This window comes from Herpailurus yagouaroundi, unplaced genomic scaffold (genome assembly GCF_014898765.1).
Source record: "Herpailurus yagouaroundi ecotype Mexico unplaced genomic scaffold, PumYag 142, whole genome shotgun sequence".
Lineage (NCBI taxonomy): Eukaryota > Metazoa > Chordata > Mammalia > Carnivora > Felidae > Herpailurus > Herpailurus yagouaroundi.
In genome coordinates this window covers 39,293,815-39,318,420 of record NW_024412397.1, presented here as the reverse complement: position 1 = coordinate 39,318,420, position 24,606 = coordinate 39,293,815, and the positions used below count along the sequence as shown (strand labels likewise).

At 35.8% G+C, this 24,606-nt stretch overlaps 1 protein-coding gene across 7 annotated transcripts in view; it reads right to left on the bottom strand.

Annotated features, from left to right (window-relative positions):
* The window catches only part of NOL4 (nucleolar protein 4), a 428,346-nt gene that overhangs the window by 241,012 nt on the left and 162,728 nt on the right, over positions 1-24,606 (bottom strand). Inside the window, exon 1 of one of the 7 annotated variants that reach the window (XM_040479128.1) lies at positions 6,750-6,860. The exons of the other annotated variants lie outside the window; for them this stretch is intronic. The gene's annotated coding sequence lies outside the window, so the exon portion shown is untranslated. Of the gene's footprint in view, positions 1-6,749; positions 6,861-24,606 lie in introns of those variants that run through there. 7 annotated transcript variants of the gene reach the window in all.

Below are 24,606 nucleotides of genomic sequence, written 5' to 3'. Positions count from 1 at the left end.
TGTGGCACTAATTTTCTTACCCTTCTCTGCCACACATTCAACGAAACCTATGAATGAAGACTGCATAGAGAAAGAGGCAAGCTCCCTAGCCAGTAGTGGCATTGTTACTTGAAAAAATGAAAAATTTTCATGATATTCAAGCCCCTTTCTCTCTGTTAAGTTAGAAAAAAATTGAGACAGAAAACAGGAACCCTAATGGATACACATGGAAGGTCAAGGTCAAATGCTGGGAAAGTTTTCTGTTTTCTGAATCTTTAATCATCTCTCAAACTGTTAGACAAAGTGAAGAAGACAGACTGTCTATGAAACAATCAAAGAAATAAGAAAGAAAAAAAAAAAAAAAAAACCAACCCCGAGCAGTAACAGAGATTGAAATAATCAGAACTTCAGTTCCGGCTGCTGGCCAGAAAGTAAGTGACTGCTAGCCTGTATCAGCGCCTAGTGCCGTGCAAGTGTTTTGTGTTAGTTAGCTCCCTCAATTCCCAAAATAATTCCATGAAACAGTTCTTATACAGAGAAATTGTAACTTCTAAGGCCTCCCCATGTGACCACTGTCCTTTGGGACAGCTCTATATCTTATACTACCCTTCCTCATAACACCTTTGACACGTGCGCAACAGCGGGAATAAACTGTGGTTAAGAGAATGGGTGTTGCAGTAAGAAAAACTTAGATTCAGACCCAGGTCTGTCACTTATAAGTTGGGTGGTTGGGACACTCTCCCAACCTAAGCTTCCCCACAGGAACAAAGGGGCAGGTTTAGGATTTACATTAGAGGATAACTGATACAATTAAATGAGTTAATGTTTGCAGAGTATTTAAATCCCATACCCAATCCATAACAAGGAAGTGCTTAGCATTATCTTTGAGGGGAGGGGCAGCTTCTGGTTTTCTTCATTTTCCTACAATGTGTCTGTGCCGAAGGAAGCCCAGGGAAAGGGTTTTAAATGCTTGCTGAATGAATAATGAGTGAAGAGATGGATGGATGAATGGATGGATGGATGGATGGATGGATGGATGGATGGATGATCTGACTCTCCAGGACAGCATTTTTTTTCTTTTTGATACTCATTGGTTTTCCTTCTTTTTTAAAAAATTTATTTAAACGCACATTAGTTAACATACAGTGTAGTATTGGTTTCAGGAGTAGAACCCAGTGATTCAAGGCTTCCATACAATACCCAGTGCTCATCCCAACAAGTGTCCTCCCATTTAGCCCAACCCCCCATCCACCTCCCCTCCAGCAACCCTCAGTTTGCTCTCTGTATTTAAGAGTACTTATGCACTATTTTTACTAAAGCTCCAATTGCCTCCATCATTCTCCTCTTCCTGGAGTGGAATAAGTTTCTGTGATGGTGACTTATCAGTTATTAAACACCTAGTGCAGTGTAGGTTTCTTTATATTACTTATCTCTTTTAATTTCCAAAACAATTCCATGAAATAATTATTATACAGAAAAATTGGATCAGACTCTATCCAATGGCCTGCTTATTTATAAGTGTTCACAGACACCTAAGGCAAGAACAATAAAAATGATTGTTTCCTTATCATTACCTCTCCACGTAGCATCCAAAAATGAGTTTCTACAATGCCTCATTTAGGAAATGAGAATGTGAGATCAAGAGCGAGCTGGATAATCTCAGGCTGTTAGTTATACAACTTTAAAAATATTCCCTGACCTTTTCAACCATGAGTTTCCTCAATCATAAAACTGAAACATAATGGTAATTATGTGTGTCTAACAGTATTGTGATTATTAAATGAGATAATGTATAGAAAAAGTGCACCGTGCAAGGATAAAAGGATGGATTTTCTTCGAGGAGACAGGCAGCTGCTTCCCTACTATCCCCTTTACAGTCTCTTGAAAATGAACAGGCGTAACAGGACCAACCTTTTGATTTTCCACTGCAGCATTAGGACTTCTGACCATTCAGACTTGTAAGTGTGAGCCTCCAGAATTAGCTTAGGCTTTCCCTCACAAGATAAATAGGAGATGATCAGGTACATCTATATATCTCTCAAGAAAACAGACAAGTAGTCATTGTCCTTTATGTTACTTTCCTGTATAAACGTGTGAAAATCTGTACAGACCTTGCAGTCACATTGATGTCACCGTACATCCCTACACTATAATAGTGTTTTCTCTCTTTCTTCTATACATGTATGGAGGGGTCTTTAGGGGGCAGGGTTGTTTTCATTGCCTCAACAATTATAAATGTAAAGTGTTGATGTGGTGGTTGTTGTTGTTGTTATTATTATAACTATTATCATTTCAAGACTATAGAAAATTATGCCATCGTTCAGATAGAAAAGACAATAAAATAGTTCTTTCTCTAGTTCATTGGGTTAAGTTTTACAAAAGTGGTTTTCTCAAAACTTCAGCTGAGGGGCGCCTGGGTGGCGCAGTCGGTTAAGCGTCCGACTTCAGCCAGGTCACGATCTCGCGGTCCGTGAGTTCGAGCCCCGCGTCGGGCTCTGGGCTGATGGCTCAGAGCCTGGAGCCTGTTTCCGATTCTGTGTCTCCCTCTCTCTCTGCCCCTCGCCCGTTCATGCTCTGTCTCTCTCTGTCCCAAAAATAAATAAACGTTGAAAAAAAAATTTTTTTTAAATAAAAAAACTTCAGCTGAATATATTCATTTTTCCTTTGTATTAAATTTATTTCTATCTTATATTAATGCCAAGAGAAGAATACAAAGATACAAAGTATTAAATTTTGGAAGTGTCAGACCCCAGGAATGAAAGATAAACTTCTTTTTGGTCATACTAAAAAGTTGCACTTCAACATGAAAACACATGTCAAGTTTTTACATACTCTAATTGCTATTTACAAATATTACAGAGGAAACAAAATAGAGAGTAGTAAAACAAATGCTAAAGGTGCTATGAACTTGAAGGCATTGCATGACCTTCTAAAATAAACTACATAATGGGTAGGTTAACTCTTATAATTAAATGCAATATTTGTTTTTTAAGGCTTAAAGATCAAACAAGATGTCTAAAATCAAATTGAATTCTGTCTCCGTTACTGTCACTGCTCTCCTCATAAACCCTCTCTTTCTATTGACTTTCTCTATGTCTAGTAATGGCACCCATCAACTTCCAGGTTTGAAGGTTCTTTAATGCTATCCAGTCATTGGCCAAGTCTATCCCCTGTGCTTGCTTTATCACACCTCAAACCATGAGATACTCTGATTTGCTATCTCTCAGTCATTCCCACCAGACCGAGTGTTTTTAATGAATGCCTGAATATAAGCATTTTGCTCTGTAATTCTTAGCACCCATCTTAGCAGTGGCCAAATAAACCCTGGTTGAATAAATTAATACATGAAATTCCACAGATTATATGGCTATGATTTCTTTCTCATCAGTTCCCTACCTTTAATTCTCAGTTTTCCTATGCTAGTTAAGGTTCTCAGTCCAAATCACCTTCCATTAACTATTGCCCATATCATCTATTTGTCCTCTCTACGTTTGTAGGATACATCTTCACAGAGTCCTGCTCCTTGTTTCTCACTCTTTGTTCAGAAATCTCCATTGGCTCCCATCTGCCTTCAAAAGTGTATATCACCAAAAGTACATAGCCCCAATGAATATTCTGGTCTTTCTACATACAACCCAATTTCAACAACTGTTCCAGCCATCTTCTCATACATCATGCTACCTATTTGCTTGCAGGCAATCCTAAGAAAACAGACAAATTTAGCATCTTACATACTTGTCCTGAGACATATAGAGTAAAACTTAGAGAATCTAAGGAGAATATTTTTACATGAACATAAATCCCAAAATTAAAAAAAAAGGAGGAATTATTGCTACATTATAGCTCTTTAAAGTGGCCTCTAACCCAACAATGTGTCATAGAATTGAAACTTCTACAGTCAACATTGAATCTTAACTTGATTTAAAAAAAATTTTTTTAATGTTTATTTATTTTGAGAGAGAGAGAGACAGCACAAGCAGGGGAGGGGCAGGGAGAGAGGGAGACACAGAATCTGAAACAGGCTCCAGGCTCCAAGCCATCAGCACAGAGCCCATCGCAGGACTTGAACTCATGAACCACAAGATCATGACCTGAGCCGAAGTCGATGCTCAAACGACTGAGCCACCCAGGCGCCCCCTTAATTTGCTATTTAAAAGCAAATACAAAAAGTGTTTATATCAGAGTATTACCTTTTGTGCTAAATATTTTTATCTTCAATATTTATTATTATGCACATGTCAGCCATCAACCATACCAGGTAGTTTTAGAAGCTATTCTTAGTATATATGATAGCTGACCATTATAAAATCATGTATCAATGCCTTCCATGCATGTGTTTGTTGATTATTCCCTAGCAGAAGCTTGTGTTGTGATCTTTCCAGGACATTGCTTCCTCTTTGTCTTTTCTGTACTTGCTTTCCTCACAAAAGCTCAGATCATTTCCAGATCACCTACTAGTCCCAAGATTTTGATGTCCTGAAGATTTTTAATCTTAAACTGACTTCTGCACTTCCCACAAGTTATTCCAAACCTCTGAGACCAGTTCAAGAATAGAACAACTTGCTCTTTCAAAGATTCCTGAAGCAATGCCTTTCAAGAGATAATTAGGCTTTAGAATATGACCTGTTCCTCACCAAGCAAGACCCTGACATTCTAGCAGCCCAAACCAAACTGCCTCAGGGAGGTGATAAATCCCCACAAGGCTTCAGCTGACAGCATTTGGCTCAATCGTTACTGTATTTACAAAAGAAATAAGCCCAGACGACAGAAAATGGAAAACTCTAAATGATATAACAAGGTTTTTTGTTTGTTTGTTTGTTTTCTTTTTTTTTAAACTAGTTAGGACTACCTCTTGAAAAACTTCAGTTAAAGTAGTGAATGGGCTAAATCCCTGCCTTACCTTTCAATTATTATTATCTATTTACATACTTTGTTATTTCAGTGAGTGGTGCCCATTTTGACTCAGCCCTCCTCCTCTCCCAGTTCTGTTCTGTTCATTCTGAGCCTCACATCATATAGTGAACCCTAAGTTTCTCTCCCTTTTTAGAATAAGGTCATTGGTTCCCTTATTTTTGCCCAAAGTCTATAAATGAAGAGAAATAAGTTACTCCAGTTTATTTTGGGGGGAGGGGTGGAGGAAGGAAGGGGAGGAGGCTCAGGAGAAATTAGCAGATGTGCCTCTTTCTCTTTGTGATTTCTAAGGGCCCTACCCTAAACTGATAGAAATGCTGGAAAAGAGGTTGCTGTAATAATTTGCAATCATTCACTGAGAGGGGCTCCCTGACTTCCAGCTTTGTCTCCATTTTCTTAAGAGCATCAGGCTTTCTGCGTAGTTATAACTTGAATGCTATTAAGCCAATTGTGACCCTTATGGTTTTGTGTGCATTTCCTGACATATGAAGAGAATAATTTTATGTAGCCATTTAATACAACTGCTCATTCAAGTCTAAGACCCATGGTCTCTTCTAACCTTAAGTTTCAGAGAAAAGGAGTTTATGTGTAATCTGCGCTCTGCTTGACAGCCAATACCCAAATCTCTTTCATTTGGTAAATCAAACCAGTATACTTCAAATAAAAATTAAATATATTTTATGATATTGGCTATATTTAGCACAGACTGTAATGTTAGTTACAGTGTGGTAGTACATCAGTAGCCTAGGATTTTGTACATGGGCACCAAAACCCAGTTTTTAAATACACATTTTAAATATAGGGCCATGATCAAAGCAAGTGAAAAACATGATCGATGCAGCATGATTCAAATTTCACCAGGAACACTTTAAACAAAAAATATATATACTTTCAGGGAAATACACACTGATCGTCAAAACCACACAGTTTACATATCACTAATACAGTACATAAAATCTACATATTCTTGAAATATTCTTTTTATTTTCGGATGTGGATTAAAGTGTGCTTGGAGGTAATTAAGTTTTCAATGAGTAGATATCACCACAATAGATATCCATATCAAACATTTCAAACCCATAACAAGGTTTCCCAGTGCTTAAGCTAAAATTCATACAACCCTTTTAATTATAGAAAAAATTGTGCCAATACACATCAAGAGGGAAAAACAAAATAAAACCCCATAGCCCCCCCAGAACAAAATCCATTTGAGACAAGCAGTAGAAAATCCTGAAAGATTTATGCATTGCACATGCTTTATGCTGACAAGTTGAAGCAACAGCACCATAGACCTAAATAAATTAATCTTCCCCAAAGAATATCTTTTTATCATATTCCAACTACCTTAAAAGAATTATACCACTTGTAGGCTTCTAAAAGAATTTTCAAAAACAGTGTATATTATTGAAAACAAACATTTGCAATCTTAAAATGAAATCATTTTTTTTTTCTAAAATGAAATCTCATTACTTTTGGTGTTGGAAAAACACACTTGCTTAGAAATAATAAAATTTTTTCATGAGTTTTTTTTTTTTTTTTTGCTTTATCTCTATGGAATTTTAAATCTAAGTGCATAAAAATCTAGGGTAAATAAATTTAGCGCCAAAAACATATAATACATTTTTTTGCCTATCTAATTTTGATATGCTTCCAGGATTTTAGATTGATGTTTCAAAAGTATCTAAAAATTTTCAAGTTCCTGATGTGGTCAACCCTCTAAATACCACCTACACTAAGAAAACATTGGCAGTCTTATCAGAGTCTCCTGCTGTCATTCCACTGCTGCATGGGACAGTCTTCAACAAGACTTAGACAAACCTCATTCATCAATATTCTACTCTGGAGGAGCTGACACTTACTGTGAATTCTGCTCTTCAACTTAAATACCAGTGTCTGTGGCAGCCAATTCTATCATTGCAGAGACAGCATCCCTCAGGCGAGGTCCAACCTTTCTCTCCAAGTGCACCCAGGGATTAGTCTGACTTCCCCTAAATTCTCTCCTCTGCACAGTAAGAGCTAATCTTTCCTGTATGAAGCAGGAGATGGTGTTGCTATGACAACAGAGCACATTCTAGCAGTGGGACTACCGAGATGAGCCTTCAAAGACTCAGGGAAACATGTACTCAGTTTTCCTCCAGGGCTATGGGCTCCTTCCTTTAGGATTTAATCCCCCAACAAGTTTACTGACAGAGTTGTTGATTACCTATGCATTTTGCTACAGGGAGATCACTGATTAAGAACATGGCTGGAAGATCACAGAGTTATTTAATAAAAGTGCCATTCTCAGTTATATTAAATTTCCAGTTGTAACTGCTTTGTATAGCTGTTTTAGAACACTAGCCTCACTTAAATTTAAACCATTCTGCTTACTGTTAAGTTTTTTGAAAATGATATTAATGTGTTGAGAAGGGCATTATCAAAGGGAAAGCTTTATCTTTTTTTGTTTGTTTGCATATCATCACCAATGTATCAACTTGAAGGTTAGATACACACACACACACACACACACACACACACACGCATGCACACACACGCGCGCACACACACACACACACATACACACATCCATTTTCTCTCTCCAGCATCAATATCTGGAGCCTTGAGGTTTCAGGGTGGGGGAGGGGATATGCTAACAAAAGCAAATCCCTGCAGCCACATTTTGCATACATATATTAGCTGGAGAATAATCACAATAAGCGTTAATCATTTAGAAAAATAATCACCAGTAGAATTTAAGTGCCTTTCAACAGCAGAAGAGATCTAGTATTGGGTCATATCGTATGAGGGCAGATTTCACATATTATTTTCAAACACAGCGGTTATATTTTTTGGAAAATAATTAACTCGCACATTATTGTGTATTTTTAAAAGTTGATAATGCATTTTAATAGTCCTAACTTTGTACCGTTTGGGATATTTGTTTTTCTTCAAAAGGCATTCATATAAATTCAAACATGTCCATCTTTCCCACTAGAAGGAAAAGACACAGGGCAGGAAAAGTTTCCCTTTCTCAGCAGCAAACGTTCGGTTTACTACCATACCATGAGTGAGGCTTTCACCCAGAGAGTCATCCAAACTCTATTTGCTCCTCTTGATTTCCCCAACACCTCCTCCATTTCTCAATCCTTTATGTCTGGAGCAGCTCTTAACACACACCACCCTTCCCCCATACTAGGCTGCAATTACTCTCCTTTGTGGCTGAAGCAATAGAATCTGCATCACCTACATGCATTCTTCTGATTGTGGAGGCAGAATATAACTTCAAGGGTGTTGTTGTCACTCAGAAGTGAGGGGATCTATAGGTTACAAGGATTCAATGTCCTACTGGCTTTCTAGGAGAATCATTAGGCTATCTTTAGTTACTTCTTGGTTCTCACTCAGATGTGTGTGAAAAGCTTTAAGATATTAACTAGGACGTCCTGATTGCAAACAATGCATGCATTTATACTGAATAATTCATATAAAATGAACAGGGCATTTGAAAACACATTTTGATCTATGTTTTTTTATTTCTATCATAGTAAAAAATAGTTAAATGTATTTAATGTGTGCCTCGGTATATACTCCCAGACACATATATGCTCACATCATGGGTATGTACAGAATATTTTTCCCTCAAGATCCTATTCCCAGAGCTGGTTCTGAAGATACATTCTCATAATTCAAAAAGTTATGGCACCTGTTTTCATTATGTTCATTATTATCTAATTAGTAAAAGGCGCTTTTTCCCCCATTTTCACTCTCATCTTCAGGGAAACTGGATAAATGCCAAAACATGTAAACAACATATGGTTTACTTTCAAAATCAACCAACCAGAATTACTCATTTTCAAAGAATCTCTTAGCAAAAAAAAATATGTTGAAGAAATAATTTCCTGCTCTAATAGCTAATGTTTACCATCTGCTATTCCTTTAAGACTAACTACCTGGAGATCAATCATATATATTTTCCAGTTACCCTTCACTCCAAAAAAACAATATTATTAATTAAAAAAGATTTTAAGTAGGTCATGCTAGAGTGCCACAACTTAAATTTGAATTTTGCAAGCAGATTATAACCAATATAATACGAATGCCAGAAATCACTATTGTCAGAAATGTATGAGTTTTATGATTGTCTCCTATGCATTACTTTTGAGCTTCTATTTTTCAACATAATAGTGTGTCTGTTAAACTAAAATAATAACTTTGTCTTGGGAAATAGAGATAGGGAAAGTAGGGGAAGGAACATTTTTCTCAAAACAAGTTTTGAAGATGAACCCCAAGGCAGTTCTGAGGAAAGAGACTGAGATACTGGAGTCCACAGCAAGGGGAGCAAAGTGTGGGTCAAGAACCACCTTTTTTTTTCGAAGAGGCTGCCTTTTGTACAAAGGCTTAGGTACAGTCTCTAGACTTTAGCTGGACACTGAGTACAGATTCTAATGACAAACTGCACTAGTCTGTGCCTCAGTTTCCTCACTTTCAAAATGGGGAAAATAATACTACTTATATCATGGAATTCTCATACAAGTTCAAGGAATAGATACCTAATGTTATCATAACAGGGCCTAGCATACAGAAAATACTATGTAAATGTTAAGTATCATTTAAGATTTTGAAGACAGGGATGAAATATCATTCATTTTGTTCCTCCTGTTCCTAACACAGTATCTGCTATAGGATATGTATTCACTAAATGTTCAGATGATTTTTCATATCATCTATATGATTTCAATATATAATAAAGCAAAGCAAATATATAATATCTAAGGATTCTAAAATATGAAAGAAGAGACATAATAAATCTCTCTATATAACTAATTATTATGGGTTTTATAAAGTTCAATAAGTAAGTAAATAAATAAATACATATTCAAGAAATGAACGGAGTAGACTTTCAATATGTAGCCCTCTTGCATACTAATTCTAGTTTAGGAACTATTTGCTGAACAACAGCTACAGATCACAGCAAGCAGGATTATCTGAATATGAGCACCATAATCCCCTTAGTTTTATGAGAGAATGAGTTATCACTTATTGCAAAAGTATTAGCACTTGCTTTAGTAGATATTATGCTAGACACCAGGGTACTAAGACTTAGATCATGGTCTCTGTTTTCAGCGAGTTCACAATATAATGTAGGAAAGAGATATCCACTTAACATATATTCTATGTGTGAGGCACAGTTCTAGATGCTGGAGATACAGCAGTAAACCAAACAGAGAGAAATGTCTACTCTCAAGGTTACCCATGTTTGCTGTGTGTGTGTATGTGTGTGTGTGTGTGTGTGTGTGTGCATTAGATGTGGGAAATGTGAGTATGTAAGTAGAATATAGCTACTTGAGAGGAAAACAAAGCAAAGTTGAAAAATAGAAAGGGTGGTAGAAACAGGGACAAGATTTAAATTTTAAACCTATACATATAATGCAAGTTAGTAACAGCCATAAAAGAGCTACATAGGACCATGGGAAGCTACAAAAGGGAATGACTAACTCTTCCCTAAGGAATCTGTGAAGACTTCATAGAAGGAGTGGTCAAATTCCAACTAGAAAAATTAAAAATTAATACATAAAAGTTCTTATTTATGTATTGAACAGTATTTTCTATCATCTGTCTAATACATAACACAACATGAATACATAACATCTAAAAATACTCAAATATGTCAAAAGAGCAATATACATCTATTAACTATTATAAGTTTAGAATGTTCAAAAACTTCACAATCAAAAAACATGTTATTCTAGCAACTGAAATAATATATGGTTAATCTACAAAAGTAATTCCCCCTTACTTTGAAAAAGCAATTTTCTTCTTATCTTCCTAAGGTAAAACATAACTAAGAAACGTAATTATAACTCTATTATACTTTATACAACAAAATAAATTCCAGATGGTTTAAATTTTTAAAGAGAATAAAGTTGTAAAAGCGTGGAAAACAAATTGAGATTTTAAAAACAATAAACATAGAGGAAAACAAATTCTGAAATACCCGTCATATAATTGACATCCTGATCGGCCCAGAAATCTACATATATATATATAATATATAATATATAATATATAATATATAATATATAATATATAATATATAATATATAATATATAATATGTTATATATTATATTATATATTATATTATATAAATATATATTATATAATATGTAATATATATTATAGAGAGAGAGAGATGATAGATATATAGATAGATATCCATAACCACTTTTAAATTATTTATTACACAATAATTTATTCAGTGCCATCATGTGTCAGATATTGGGAATTCAAAGAAAAATGAGATAGTCTGCCTTCTAGAAGTTTATGGTCAAGCAGTAGAGACAGAGAGGTATACAAGTCTTTATCACAACAGAGTATAATTATTAGAAAATTATGTACAGAATGCTACGAGAGGATCTGGGAGAAAATTTTATCCTGGTGCAGACATATGAAATCCTCAAAGGAGCGTGTAGATGACAGAATGGAAGAGATTCGAGCAGGCCAGTGTTATCACTGAGAATAGGCAGAAAAGCTCATTTAAAAAAAAAAATGTATGCCTGAAATCCGATTGAAGTCATCAGACAGCAACCAGGATTTGAGAGCCCAAGATCCCTGAGAGAAGGAAATCAGAGAACTGTGAACCAACATTCTCTAAGCAGCAGTTTTTCTCCTCTAGGCAAATGCTGATATTCATGTGAAGAGAGAGACTAAGAATGTGAGCACACATTGTGAAGAGGCAGAGAAAAAAGAGAACTTTTGAAGATCTCATGATGCTGTAAAGAAAAAAAAAATGGATTTCAGATCGAAAAAGGTAGCCAGGATGTGAGGTAGTCAAGATCCCAGAGAAAGGGTAGTAGCATGGAAGCAAGACCACAACTTGTGGTTTTATTCTTGAGACTTCTGCCTATTTATAAGCTGCACACAGCAAAAGGCCAAGAAGATAAGCAGGAGACCTCTAAACAAACAAACAAGCAAACACCTGACAGTGTTTGTTGTAGTCCTGCACTGGACTGAAAACCCAAGGACCCAGAGGGAGGAAGGACTTTTTGTAAATAATCCAGGCTATCAGCTGGGGCCTCTGGAAGGTTACACCCTTCACCGGAGGAAAAACAGATGGGGAAAGCAGCTTATTATAAGAATTGAGATGCAGCATCAAATCAGTCTGATCCTTGACTTGATTGAAATGATCTGTGCCTCCTTATCTGCCTTTCTAGAAGATAAGGGAAACTCTTCCTGAGCCAGACAACACTCCTAAGACCACATATTATTTTTCATGCACAATATCCATAATTTAATTAAAAATGGTAAGGCATACCAAGAAACAGGATCAAGAGAAAAAAACATTTTATAGAAAACGGACAATAGAAAGACACAGATAACCAGTTACCAGAGTCATCAGAAGTAAATTTTTAAATGAATGAATATTGGGGCAACTGGGTGGCTCAGTCAGTTAAGCGTCCGACTCCTGATTTCAGTTTAAGTCATCTCACAGTTCCTTAGTTTGAGTCCTGATGGGGCTTTGAGCTGGATGGAGGGGCAGGACCTGCTCCGGATTCTTTCTCTCCCTCTCTTTGCCCTTCCCCCACTCACATGCACATGTACTCTCTCCTTGTCATAAATAAATAAATAAATAAATAAATAAATAAATAAATAGTAAGTAAGTAAGTAAATTTTTTAAATGACTGTGATTATTATATTTAAGTGGCCAGATGAAAAGAGGTGGGAACTTCACCAGACTGGAAATTATAAAAGGGAATCAAAAGGAAATTCAAGAATTTCAAATAAGGGAGCATTAAAATTAGGCATTTAAGATAGATTTGATTGTTGACAATAGTTTGAGAGAAAAGTAGAGAGGATTAGTGAACTGGAATACAGATCAGTAGAAACTATCCACAAAGAAATAGTGAGTTAAATGCATGAAAAGGAGAGAAATGACTTTTTGGAACATATAGGAAACAGGCAAATTTTTTACTACCTGTGATGTGCTGGTAAATGTTTAACAACCAGCTCTCCAAAAAAGTGTGCATATAAATTTCACGAATATAAGGGCTATGTAACACACAAGTTATTAATAATAATAATAATAATAATAATAATAAAATATAATATTCTCTGTTGTAAATTCCATAGAGCAAAATGATTTTTTCAGAATCATTTTGGGGCGCCTGTGTGGCTCAGTCGTTTAAACATCTCTTAATTTTGGCTCAGGTCACAGTCTCACAGTTCTGAGTTCAAGCCCCACATTGGGCTCCATGCTGACATCGCGGAGCCTGCTTGGATTCTCGGTCTCCCCCTCTCTCTGCTCCTTCTGTACTCACTCTCTGGCTCTCTCTCTCAAAATAAATAAACATTTTAAAAAGAGAACACTTGGCTTCCCATCAGTTCCCTGGTGAATTTCAAACCCCCATCATCACAAAACAAGTGTTAGAAGTTACCTAGTATATTGAAGTATTCCTAGTATATGGAATATATACATATTATATATACACATTACACACACACACACACACACACACACACACACACACACACACACACTGGATATTCGATATAATGTAAACCTCACAGCAACTTTCTGAGATCGAGTTTATAAAATACCCTTGGTTCAAAGCACCGTCTTCCTCTTCAGCTGTCTTTCTCAGTATTTATCAAAAGAGGTTGTACTCTATTATACTGAATAACTGGAAGTTCTCAGAACACATCATACTCTCCTCTGACAACATGTGTTGTAAAATGCCTCGTGCTTTCTCTCTTGCTCGCTCTCTCTCTCTCTGCCTGGCATATCCTTCTGTTCCTCATTCACTGGCTAATTCTGATTTTTCCTTTAAGGTCCAGTGCAGCATTCTCTTGTTCTTGAAAGCCTCATCTGAGCTTCTCCAGACTGACAGGTGCCCTTTGTCCAGGTTTTCACAGTACCCTGCACATATCATAAGCACTGTCTTCTGGAATTGTTGATCTCCAAAAATGGCCCTAGATGATCTGTGTATCCCACAGTTTGCCCCTTGTGAAATATTCTCCCTGAATCTGAGTTGGCATGGGACTCATTTTAGCCACTTGAATGCAGAGAAAGTAACCCCGTGTAGATTCTGGACCTAGCAATTAAGAAGATCTGTCAACTTCTACTTTTGCACTTTGTGGACCCTTGAGCCAACACATAAGAAGTCTCACAACCTGCTGGAAGAACCATGCGGAGAAACCATGTGCAGTACAATCTGAGAGGCAAGGAGGTGTTGACGGTGACCCACAGGCGGTCTCAGTGACCCAATGATGTCCTACCTGAAATAAGCCTGCTGGCCTCCCCCACCAAGGCAGCAACCAAATGAGCGAGCCCCTTCTGATGGTCCAGGCCAATCAAGCCCCCGGACCACTGCAATCAGAAGAAGGAGAACCAACACCAGGTAAACTGTCACCCCAATAAATCATGAGATAATAAAATGGTTATTGTTCTAAACAGTTGTACTTGGAGGTGGTGTTTTTATGCAGAAACAGATACCAAAATAGCTTGTCCTTCAAAGTCTGAGCAGCTTGAGAGCAGAAGCCACACTATATCTACCTTTGTACTCAAAACCACTAGAAAAGTACTTCGTACAGAATGGTTCTCATAAATGTTTATGAAATTGAACGAGTCAACTCAAGTCTCCGCCATTTGAATGTGCAATACCCACCCCCAAACAATCCAGCTCTTAATTTTCAATTCTGAGCCAACTTTTAGTGACGTTGCTTTACATAGTTGGGAACTTAAATTATTTCTGCACCAGTCGGATTAATCTATTTACATGTTCCCACCCCACTGTCTAACTTTTTCCTCACTACTTTGTTTTTGCCTTTGAATTTTTCTCTCTTCAAAATACTATAAATTATTAATTTATGATGTTTATTGTCTATGTTCCCCATTCTATTCCCTTCCTCCCATCAAAATATAAGTGCCAGGAGGACAAGGAAAGGTTTTTTTTCTTCTGTTTGGTTTAGCGATTTATCCTGAATACCTAGAACAATGCCTAGTAATAGCAGATGTACAATATTTGCTGGTTGGCCTAATTCATTATTTTAGGAGGAAATTGGACATACTCATGAACCATGCTGTAGAGAAAACCAGGACATAGAGAAGGTATATAGTTGGTGTCTAAGGAAGAGGACTACATGACCCAAGACAAGAAATTTTACTTCTCCATGTTTTAGCAATTAGTGCAGAAAGGAATTCTGGGTGGAAAGGAGATAAATGTTTATGAAATATCTTGACCTCTTCAGAATAAAGGTGCTACGTAGATGGAAAGACATCACATCGTGCCTTGTTGTGTGACTATTTCAAGTTGCCAAGGTATTTAGTATTTTTCTTCAGAAAACAGAACTTCAAACTAACTTAAAGGAATACACAAGGCTGACATGCTTTAAGTGGCCTGAGTTTCATGCAGAAAGAAATCCTAAGATTTCAGTCACTTGAATATAAGGTATAAAAATGGTAGAGAAAATATAATTAAGAACTAGGAGTACACACATGTATTTAGCTTAGTCAGTAGTCCACAATAGATATTTGAAAGATGTTTGCTGAATCAGTGTTGAATGAATACTTATCTTCCATACAATAATTTTTGTAATAATTTTTATTATTAAAATAAATCATCTTTTTTTAATGTTTTTTAATTTACTTTTGAGAGAAAGACAGAGACAGGGTATGAGTGGGGGAGGGGCAGAGAGAGGGAGACACAGAATCTGAAGCAGACTCCATGCTCTGAGCTGTCAGCACAGAGCCCGATGCTGGGCTTGAACTCACAGCCCGTGAGATCATGATCTGAGATAAAGTCAGATGTTTAACCAACTGAGCCACCCACCCACCCCAATAATAAATTACCTTAATGATACTCTTCAAGATATGGTGACTGAGAGAGGCACCTGGGTGGCTCAGTTGGTTAAGCATCTGACTGCGACTCAGGTCACGATCTCATAGTTCGTGAGTTCAAGCCCCTCATCAGGCTCTGTGCTGACAGCTCAGAGCCTGGAGCCTGCTTCAGATTCTGTGTCTCCCTCTCTTCCTGCCCTTCCCAACTCGTGCTCTGTTTCTATCTCTCTCAAAAATAAATAAACATTAAAAAATTAAAAAAAAAGATATGGTGAATGAGAAAAATTCAATGAGGTGCTATCACCAACATTCTAATCCTACAGATATAGCTCTATGGGGAGAGAAGAGCATATTAGTCTCTTATACTATTTATTATAGTGATTCTAAGTAGACACAGCTCAAGAGCTCTTTGGAAGAATACCACGTGTACAAAGTGACCTTATGGGATGGTGACCAGGATGCTAAAATGCTCCTACAAGAAGGTTGACCAGTGGTCCCTCTAAACATATCCTTTCAAGGCACATAGGCTTAGTCTGCCGGAGTCACACTGTTGGGTTGGCTGAGGGGACGTTACATTCGTTGTTTTCATAAGCTCTACATTAATGGACTGGTAACTCATAAGAACTATACACAAATGAAGGAAACGAAAGTATAGCCTGTTTGTTTTAACATCAACAGTTTATTTGGAAGTAATGTGAAATTTTTAACCAGGAATATTATAAATTCATTAGGTGAAGGGATCCTGTCTTAAATAACTGTTGTATCTGACAGTACATAAAAAGAGTGAACAGTTAGAAGAGGGTGAATATTGCTCATCATAGTTGCTACAACTCCTCTGGATACATTAGAAACTCTTGCTTCAATTACCAAAGGAACTAATTATGTATTATTTAGAATGATATATACCAGAAATGGCATTAAGTCTATCAGAATTGGATAACAGATAAAGCAGGGACAAATAGAAATGTGAGATAAGGAAAATGGGCAAAAGAAGAAAATGAGGTTAAAATAAGAAATAGCAAATATCAAAGCCTGGAATGCTAATAAGTAACCTAAAGATGCATTTGAAGGGACAAAAGAAGATAAATATCTGTAGATGTCTCATAAAAGACAGATAATGAAAGATAATAGCTAAATACTTTAGATAGGTATAAAAATATAGCACTGGGTGATGGACCTTAATTTTCAGTTAAATACATGAACCTCACCTGAGGGGCAAGAAGAGGCTGTAGCAGAACTTCAACAAGCATGAATTCTTTCCCAAAGAAGCCTTCTACTATACTTCTGCCAGAATATTATAAATGAACTAAAGATATAAACATTATCTTCTCTTCATATATAAGTAATATGCTGGAGTAGTAGTCCCTGTTATTTCCATTCCACTCCTCACTTAAAATGCTCAACATTTCTTTTTTTAAGTTTATTTATTTATTTTGTGAGAGAGAGTGTGAGTGGGGGAAGGAGACAGAGAGAGAGCGAGAGCGAGAGCGAGAGCGAGAGCGAAAGAGAGAGAGAGAGAGAGAGATTCCCAAGCAGGCTCCACACTGTCAGGGCAGAGCTCAATCGCAAGAACTAGGAGATCATGACCTGAGCTGAAACCAAGAGTCAGAAGCTCAGTTCACTGAGCCACCCAGGTGCCCCCAAATTCTCAACATTTCTAAAAGACAAGTTTAATCAAGTTTGAGAATGTGTCAAAAGGGAGATCATCTAATTTTTTAAAAGAGTAATAATATACTCAAATATCCATTTTTACATGCTATATATATATATATATATATATATATATACACACACACACATACATATATATATATATACACACACATACATATATATACATTTTATATATCAAAATTAAAATAGGCAGGTGGACTGAAAATATGTCAATTTGAGATCACAGAATGAAATAATCTGGACTTTGATACCAGTAAATAGAAAGCAACAGTGCATATTCATATAAAAAAATTAACGGTATCCAGAATGAGACGTTTGAAATACGTGAAGTAAATGCAAATCACGAACCAAAAAGACAACCAATTTACAGAACTGGTTAAGCATCACTAAATTTATCAGGTAAAATGCCATTCATCCTTCAATCAACTACATCATATAAACACAAAGAGAAGTTACTTTATGCTATAAAGTATATTGCCCTTTATATCAGTAATGGATCCTTGCTTCTAAAGAGGTCATTCAGCTTTGGTAACTTTGACCTTCTCATTCATTCCTCAAACATTGTATTCCTGGGTGAGGCATAGACAAAAGATGGATAACTAAACCCACACGAAACGAATAGAGAAGAAAGGCCATGTCATATCTTGATTTGACCCAACAGAGGTGATCAGACCATGGGAAATTAACCTTGACATTAGCAGCAGTGTGAAACCACCAGCCAAAGTTTCAGTGCAATGACTCCCTAACAGGGGTAAGCATTGAGCAAAGAGTTTGACTTCCAAAAATAAATTAAGTGACAATTTTGGTCTTTATCATCCTTTTACTTTGTGTTCTAGACTTTACCCATTAACTATCTTACATTGTTTCTTCCCCCCAAATATACATTTATGATATCATATGTGGAATTATTTTTATCAAAATTTGGCAATCTTCTAATTGATAATAGAAATTGTGCTTTAAAAGAAAAAAAGACTGGATATTAGAATAAATAAATAGATGGAGACTTTTATTCTTGCATGTGTAGTGTGTTATTGGACACAGTCATCTCTTCAAGTCTGAGCTTTTACATCTTTTATGTGGGCATGTGAGAAAACCAATCCTTCTGTCTACCTTCATGCCCAAATAAAATAATGTCTGTGAATGCACTTAATAAACCAATGCAACAAAAATGTAAACAAATATTATTGTTTCCAGACATTATACGTTGCCGTATTATGTGACAGTAATTAATAAACTAGTTATACCAATATTATATCACTGAATGCTACACTAAAGCTCAATTATTTTCTCTCAAAAGCAACACATTGTAGCAATTCTACAGAAGAGACTTTGTTATGCACAGACAACAATTAATTTTATTTACATAATTGGAAAATGCCATTTTTTCTTCCTTGCTGTATATTGAATGATGTGACTAAATCGTTCATGTGTTTAGAAAGAATTAATAATTATGACACAAAGACCATCATAAGAAGTCAAGTACAATTTACAGAATACAATCAGTACACTGTCACCTATGAATAGCAAAACATAGTGCAGGATGAGCACCAGTGAAGGATCAAAGGAGTCCAAGAAAAGTAAAGCAGGACACACTACACAGTGTCTTTTGCCAGTTCCTCTTATTTGTTGAAACTTAAATGAAGCAGGTCAAAGGAATAAAAAGAAATAAAGACTGTAATATGGAATTGTCATCAATGCTTTATGTAAACAATATTATTATGATTATACTCACTGTATTATATTATAGAGACTGTATATAGCCCCAAGGCACATGTCCTTTTCTTCTCTCCACTTATACTACAATATCATAAAAGTCTTGGATCTTATTATCTCCATTATTAAGTTAATCAGAAGCAGTGTCAATGAAATTACAGAGTCTGACTTCTAACCATTCATAAAGAACTGTTTTTGAAGATCATATGCTAGAGCATATTTTATTTTGGTAGATTAGCTAGATTAGCACACATTCCAAATTATGAAATATCCACATTCCCAGATCATTATAATGAAAATTGCTCTTTGAAATTTTAAAATGTAAAACAAATTGGTGGTGTTATTAATAGTAGATGTAATACATACGCTTTACTTCTGAAGTGTGAAATATAATTCAATAGTATTATTAGTCATGATATAATCTAGCATAAATAAATTTCTATAGATTGTCATTATGTAACTTTGATCCCTAGATTTGAAGGTATTCCTTCATGGGCACCTGGGTGGCTCAGTCGGTTAAGCGTCCAGCTTTGGCTCAGGTCATGGTCTCACGGTTCATGGGTTCGAGCCCTGCGTCGGGCTCTGTGCTGACAGCTCAGAGCCTGAAGTCTGATTTGGATTCTGTGTTTCCCTCTCTCTCTGCTCATCCTCCACTTGCACTCTCTCTCTTTCTCAAAAATAAATAAACATTAAAAACATTTTTAAGAGAAAATACTCATTCAAGTCTTACAAATCTTCTAACCATATTCTAGATGGTTTACCTGAAAAGCATCCTACTATGACCATCCTAATGCATAAAAATTTCCAAAATTTTAATGTTTATTCCCCATGATGTTTTTAGAATACATGTAATTTATAAACATCTTGTTTTTATGGCAAAAAATTACAATATACAATATTTACTCACATGCTACATAACACAATCTATATAGAAAGTTATTTGATTTTACTAAACCAACTCAATAAAACAGGCAATTAACTTGAATGATAAAAACTATTCAAATAAGAATATCACTGCATTCTTTAGAACAGAAACAAGTAAAATCTCATTAAAAATTAGCTCAGAAATCTAGTTTAGTGCACTTTTAGGAAGTGTTAGAAGGGAAAGCAGATGTGTCAAACAGAACACACACACACACACACACACTCAATTTTCTCAAACATCGCCAATCATCTCATAATTCCATTTGATTGTGTATCTTTGACACTTAGCTTTTATTAATTTTGTTTGAAAGTTAAAAAATCAACTAAAAGCCAATAGCAGTTTATTAATATTCACATATACTGCTTTCTATATCTCTTTTAGTTAAACATATTCTCCCTACATGTTCACTGAAGTTAAAGTGATACCACAATGCATTCTAAAATCCTGAAATGAAATGTTGAATATCAGACATTCTAAAATTAAATACCCAACAGTTTCATCAAAGAAATGAGTTTTTTTTCTTTTTTTAAAGGCTAAAATGCATAACTTTTATTATTTGTGATACTAACAAGGATTTCAGCCTGCAAATGAGTTTTCCCTTAAAAAATATTCTGCAAAGGATGTTTATACTATAAAATGCACTAAAATTATGATTTGTCATTTTATATTTTAATTTGAAGATACATACACATCTATGTTTCCTGATTAGTACAATAACTGTTTTATAACTTTGAATAAATTGTTAACTACATAGTTTGATGATAGTCATGAAGGCTAAGAATTTCTGACAGGAGATACAAAAAATTAGGAGATACAAAAAATGCTAAGTAGTTAATTTGTAGGAAATTTTAGAGCATTGGTTTATTTTCTTTGAGGACTCTGCTGAATGTTTCAGGAAATTTCTAAGCAAAAAGTTCAAATTTTTGCCATTAAATGATATATAACACTTTGAGTGGTTTTAAATATCTAAACAGATTTCCAAAACACAACTCTTGTTAAAAGAGCTTAACTTGGGGATTATTAATCTCTAAAATATATAAGCCATCTCTTAGGATAAACTGATTTCATGTATATATTCTAACAACAAAAATAACAATTTGAAATTGGCTTGGGATATTTACACAGAGATTAAAATAATGTCTGCATAAATTTTTAAATAGTGGTCATGAATAATTAACCTAAAAAAGAAGTTTAATTTGGGATATACTTTTTACTCATTGCAAAATTATAATGGTAGAACATCTCTTTATTTTAGATTGTTCATTCACTCTTGAGAATTATCAAAATAGCTCTCAAGAGATTTTTATTACCATTTTATTACATTAAAATACAAAGTTCTTTAATCCCATTCTTTTTTTAAATTAAGTTTTTATTTTAATTCCAGTATAGTTAACATGCAGTGTTATATTAGTTTCCGGTGTACAATATAATGATTCAACAATTGTGTACATTACTCAGTGCTCAGTATGATGGGTGTACCCTTAATCCCCTTCGCCTATTTCACCCATCGCCCAACCCGCCTCCATTCTGTAAGTCCATTATTAAACATGAGCAGTTACTCTTAATTTTCTGGATTTTTCAATTATTTAAGAGTCTTTACACCTGATTAAAATTGGTCCACGAGCATAGGTATTGCTAAGAATTTAAATAGCCGTGAATATGCTATAAAGGGAAAAGTATTTGCAACTCTGTTATAAAAATATTAAATTATTTACATGAAATTTGAATATTCAAACTTTACTTACACTTTACGTAGGCTCCACAATATTTAAAAGCAGCGTGTAGTTGCTAGTGGAGAGCTGGCATGTCAAATCAGTACTAAAAAGCTGTCTACTATGCACAATATTTTAATTCCTTATATTTGAAAAGTGTTTTAATATTTGCAAAGTAGTTTTTCAAAGACGGAATACAAATATATGTTCCCTTTCCTAGTATAACATTTAACCTTTGTTCAAGAAAATTGTGTTTGCTTTTTCTAATTGTAACAATAATCCCAGATCTCTAAAATAATCAATATAACAATATATAACAGGGACAAGGAAAGGGTCACTGTAAAACAAAGAAATCTCTTCACCTTTAGACTGTCATAATGTAAAGGACAAAAACTGGCAATATGAACAGGTATCCAAGGGACAAAAGAACAACTACTAATATACAGAAATATTCCAAAATACCTTCTATGTGTCAGGCATTGTTCTATGGATACAGCATAAACGAAACAGGAAAATAATCCCTTTTGCCCCACTTGTATTCCAATGGTGGGGGAGAAAAAAAAATACTACAGTAAATTACATAGATAGTTGAAGAAAATAGTGTTATAGGGCAAAATAAAGTGGGGGAAGTGTATGGAGTTTGCTATTTAAATGAACTGGTCACTTAATAATGCACTGAGAAGATGATATTTGAGCAAACCCTCGAAGGAGGTAATGGGGCAAAATATGCAGATAAGAAAGTTTCAGGCAAAGTTAATAAGAAGCACGAAGAACCCTGAAAGAGTGGAAGCAGGGAGACGAGATAGGAGGTTACTTTAAAAAAACAGGCAAATGATGTTGGTTGGTGGTTTGGACTAGGAGAGTAGGTTTGGAAAGGGAGATAAGGGTCCAGATTCTGGATATACTCTGAAGATAAAAGAAGCAGAAAGTTATCTGATTGATCAAATGCTGAATGCTAAAAAGAAGGAAGTGATACCTGACTCCAGATATTCTGGTCTGAGCAACTAAGAGGACGGAGTTGAGGCAGACAAGGATGCAGGTGAAGCAAGACTGATTGACTGATTGATTATTTTAGAAAGAGTTAAATTTTGGATGGATCAAGATGCTTATTTTATGTCCAAATGGAAATGCCAAATGGGGGTCTGGGAATACAAGTCTGGGGTTAACAGTAGAAGCCTAGTTCGGAGATATAACTATGAGTCGTCACTGCACAGATGATGTGTAAATGTACGAGTCTGCTATCACCAAAGGAGTGACTGCACACAGAAAACAGGAAGTATCCAAACACTGAGCCACAAGGTGCTACAAAGTTAAGAGATAAGGGAAATGATGAAAAATTAAGAAACAACGTGAGAAGGAAAAGCCAGTGAGCTAAGAGTTAAATAAACTAGGTGAGCAAAGCGGTGCTGCAGTTTCTGCACCTGCACCATGCACCGCCTGGTGGTGGCCATGAATGTGTCAGTGCAGGTACAGACCCACTGCAGACGGAGAGGCTCTGCAGAGATGAGGACAAGTCGGGCAAGACTAGACGACAGTTGGGTCTTGCAGAATGCTTTAAAAACTGAAAATAGCCCTAAAATGTGAAAACAAATATCTGAGTATGTCAATTCTTCTTCTTCGCCTCCTCAAATTTTACCAGGAAGCAGCAGTGGAGGAAGAAACAATGGAAAGAGAAATTGCTAATTCCTAAGCATTCTTGAAGTAATTATATCTCAAAATGCTTTCCAATTTGAATTAAAGAGTGAACAAACTTGGAGCTGCAATACAATACCCTCTCTGCCCAAATACTGATAAGATGAAAAAAGGGGTGGTAGCCTGACAAGCCAAAGATGAACTCAATATAATTAAAACTATGGCTCATCGATCAGAGGAACTTGGAATGATTAGCCCCTTACCCTAACCACTAGACAAGTGAAAGGGTTTTATTACCTGGGAAAGGAATCGAAACAATATTTCCACCATTCTTTTATAACAATGTCCAGAAAAAATAAAACTTTACAAGACACGGGAGGGATATATTACCCATAATAAAGGGAAAGCAAAATAAATAGAAGCTCTATAGATAATTCATTATTGAAATTGGCATGCCTGGGCTTTACAGTAATCATTATTAACTTGTTAGTCATATTAAACAAGTTTAACATGTTAAACAATTTATAGCAAAAGATTAATATATTGGGTGTAATGATAGCATATTTCAGCAGAAAACAGGAAGCTCTAAAAGAGCACTAAATAGGGGCGCCTGGGTGGCGCAGTCGGTTAAGCGTCCGACTTCAGCCAGGTCACGATCTCACAAGTCCGTGAGTTCGAGCCCCGCGTCAGGCTCTGGGCTGATGGCTCAGAGCCTGGAGCCTGTTTCCGATTCTGTGTCTCCCTCTCTCTCTGCCCCTCCCCCATTCATGCTCTGTCTCTGTCTGTCCCATAAATAAATAAAAACGTTGAAAAAAAATTAAAAAAAAAAAGCACTAAATAGAAATTATGGAATTAGACAATATGTTGTCTGAAATTAAAGTTCATTCGACATGTTTAAGAGAAGACTTAACATGGGTAAAGAAAGGATAAGTGAATTTGAAGTCAAGTGAGAAGAAATTATCTAAATTAAAAGCATAGAAGCAAAAAGACTGTTGGAAAAAAGTGACAGTAAAAATGTCAGTGATCTGTGACATAATATCAATAATACACATGTAATCATGCAATTGAAATCTGCAAAGGAGATCAGAGGGAAAATGAGGCTGAAAATGTTTTTGGAAAAGAGAAGTCTGAAAAACTGAAGCAACTGAAAGAAATCTCTACTCACAGTTTTAAAACACTCAACAAATCCTAATCAGAATTTACACACACACACACACACACACACACACACACACACACACACACACA